We start from the raw sequence: 3,752 nt of genomic DNA, 5'->3' as shown, positions 1-3,752 counted from the left end.
TTTGTCAAGATTAAGGAGGATAAAATATGCTTGTTCTATAATTTTCCCTTCGGGCAAAGTCATCGCTATGTTTTAACGAGCCTAGCGACAGTGAAACTCACTCTTGTCTGAATGGACAAGTTTGTCACTATTGTTTTAACGAGTTTAACGAGAAGGATAACTCAGTTCTTTTCAATTTTAGAGAGTCTGAAAAGAGACAGAAAGAAGACTCCAATATTCCTTTTTCATAATATAATCCCTTAAGTTCGAAAAAGTATAAAACAATATGAAGGGGATGAATTTTTTATAGTTTTAATGATCCAAACAAGACAAACGCTCGAACTTTTTGTGTAATAATCCCTCAAGTCCAAAAAGATTAAAATCTAGAGGAGGGATGGCACTTATAATCACTTTAACGAGCTGGAGTGGCCAACTGCTCGGCAATATTTTCATATTTTACGAGTCAAATAAAAAGAGCTTAAAGGAGACTCATTTTTTAGGAACGAGTGATGTTTTTAGATAGTAGCTGGTTCCAGGTAATTTTTGGAACTTTTCAATCACGACAGTGTAAAGAAGGTGGCTAATAGGATCACCGGTTGCAATTGTTCCTCAAAAGGGGTAAACAATCAAATGGAGGCATATGATCGGCTAAAAAGAGTGAAGGTAATGGTAAGAACATGACCAAGGCTCAAAAGCTGATAATAATTTGATCTCAATGGTTATTTACCAGTGGTGGGTTCATTTTTTAATGAGCTTAAACTTCGGTGGAACGTATGCTCATTTCTAAGTCTATTTTTTTAACGAGCTTGAACTTCATGTAAAACGGCTCATGCCAGTCATGTAATAATGATGTCTCATCGATAGATTCATTTTTTATGGAGCTTGCACCATTCAAAATTATTCTCCAACTCCTTTTATTATGTAATCTAGGAACGACCAATCCTATGAGTTTAAAGGGATGAGAATCTACAAACTAGGAAAATAAATGGTCGCTTTTCACTTTCATGCAAAAAGGTTTGCATGCCCCCAGGTATAGTTAAGTACAGTTTCCCAGGTTACCCTTCAATTTGCAGAAAAAACATTTGTTCTATCGGGAAAGGCCTACCTTTTCCAGGTTACCCTTCAATTTGCAGACAAAAAATTTGTTCTATCGGGAAAGGCCTACCATCTAACGGAGGTATCTTATTCCTATCTAATCCCATTTTCCTAAATGGATGGGTGTGTCAGAATAGCCATATATCCTCCGTGGAAACCTACCCTATACCTAAAGTTTTTCTGCCAAAGTAGACCAAAGTGCATGCCCCCTTGATTTCAGTCACAGCCACTGAATCACTCGTGCATATCAGGTGGACGGACTGGAGATTGATGAGACATTCCTTGCACAAGAAGACCTGTTAGGGATGGCATTCGACTATTACCTATGTGTGAACCAGGGAATGAAATTTGATCTACGAGCTTGACCACTTTTCCTTCATGCAGAAAACACATTACTCGAAAGAGTGAGGAGACAATGGCCTCCATGCTATAAATGTAGTCACGTCCAAGGTGTAGATTGTAATCTAAAGTTCCTTGGACTACCATTACGTTCAGATAAATAGGTTTCCTCCTCAAATTTATAGGCAAATCTAGAAGGATCGATAACAGTCTACTGGTTCCTTTGTCGAAGCCTGTCAGATGTTGCATCTCAGGCAGAAGTGATGGAAAACCAAGAACTTTCTAAGTAGTTGAGGAAAGAATACTCATAGAAGCCCCTTCATCTATGATGGTACCAAACATGACCATTCTATAAGTTTGCACTATGATTCAGAATGGTACATTAGATGCTAAACGGGGTCTGCCTAGTAGATTCCAATCGAAGGAGACAACTAGGTTGCTTGGAGGTGGGACCGAATAAACAGCCAGATACATCTCTGATGAACTTCCTTCCTGCGGTAAAGGAACGGGTAGATTGCCCCCATGTTCATCGAAGTCTATATTTATGAAAATAATTTGAACGGTGTCGTTCTCATTCTCTTTGGTGACTGTATCATCTGAAGGTAAATCCTATGAAGACAAGATGGGGTCGAATGCCATCTCGACCTGTTGACTTTGGTCTGATGTGGACTCTGAGGGTTCATCTCCAATGATAGGCGCTTCGATCGACAACAAGGGTGTGTCAGTTGGGTTTTCAACTAGCAATGGACTCGGCATGGGTTTCTTGTATCCAAGAGGAAGTCGCTACGGTGATGCAAGATGGTTATCCAAGACTTGTTTAGCTTCAGCTAGGAAGGGATAACAGTGGAGGGCATGATCACCTTCACATAGTCTGCAAGGAAATTTAGATTTTCGTTTATGCCCGGTGACTTCATTTTCACTAGTTGATGATGTACTCTCAACATGATCGTTAGAGGTTGACGAGACCAGATTGTGCAAGCGGGGAGACCAGTCCCTTAAGATCCGTGGGATGCAAGGAAAATCTTGATAATAGTGGTCTCCTTTGTAGATGACACATGGAGATTTAGGTTTGGATGGTGCAGTTTGTGGATTTTTGCTAGACAATGCACGGTTGCCCATTTTTTCTATTGGCTCCTTCTTCTTCTTCTCCTTCCCTTTCTTCTTCTTCTTAGTTACTTGGTTTTTAGTTTTACTAACTTCACCAAGCGAAGAGGAAGAAGGGGAGGGATAATAAATGAAGCAGAAGGTTGGGGGGTAACTCTAGTATCATCTAGTTGCTGATTTGATTGCTCAGGAATCATGGTGCTTTGAACGACATAGGTCGAGAAAAGCCATACCGGCAAGCCAATTGTTAATCTGGGGAGGGACAATGTGGCCATATGAGGTGCACCAACATCTCCCCAAGGGGAAATCCTTGGTTGGTGGAATCCATTTTCTCAACCGAAGATCAACAAGGGAACAATGAAGTTATTCCAATTAAAATAAATTTTAGACGCTTTGACACAACTTACCTTTTCAATTTTTAAGAGTCGAGAAAAAGCTAAAAATGACTCTAGTCGCCTTCTATTTTTAATGAGACTAAAGTGACAATTGCTCAGATGGACCTTTTCCTTTAAGGAGTCTGAAAACGAACGAAAGATACTACTCTGGAAATCTAGACAGAGGGATTACCAAACCAATCACAAAACTGTAGAATACTTTTTACGATACGACAGTCAATCTTCTCGAATGTTGTGTTCAATGCATTGCGATCGATAGGGCAGCAGACATGGATTCCTAAGGATAAAGGATATAGCCTATTGTGGTCTCCCAATATATACTCAATGGTACGTGGGAGCATAAGTCCATACTGGCACTTGTCATCTCAAAGAGGACGAATCAGCCAACCTATGATGAAAGCGTCAGTTACCAGGCTTTACGACGCTAGAATACTCCTCCAGCCTAGACTTCTAGATATTGTGCATTAGGTTCCAAAGCGTTTTTATGTTCATTGAAATTATTTTACAATTGATCTTTCTTAAGAAGTTTGCCTTTAAGGTTCACCACATGATGTAGATATAAAATTCCTAAAATGCAATCTAAGATGATAAACAGTCGTTTAATATTCTTTCTACAATGAAAATCCTAGCTACTAAGGAAAGAGAAAAGAAATCCTTTCAACATAGGGCAGAGAGCACACACTAGATGCGCTATCCTAAATAAAAATCAACAAGAAATATAAACACAAATGCACGTGCATGTATTTGTTTTCTACTTTCTTAATGTGTGAATGACAAAAAGAATGCTAAATACAAATCTGAATTGTCTCTTCTTTCAAAGCGACAGTACTAACGATTTTC

Source organism: Pinus tabuliformis, chromosome 5_2, assembly GCF_031772625.1.
Source record: "Pinus tabuliformis cultivar Carrire ecotype Pingquan chromosome 5_2, CPIR1, whole genome shotgun sequence".
Taxonomy (NCBI): Eukaryota; Viridiplantae; Streptophyta; class Pinopsida; order Pinales; family Pinaceae; genus Pinus; species Pinus tabuliformis.
The sequence above is the reverse complement of the archived record's forward strand: the minus strand, read 5'-3'. Positions refer to the sequence as shown.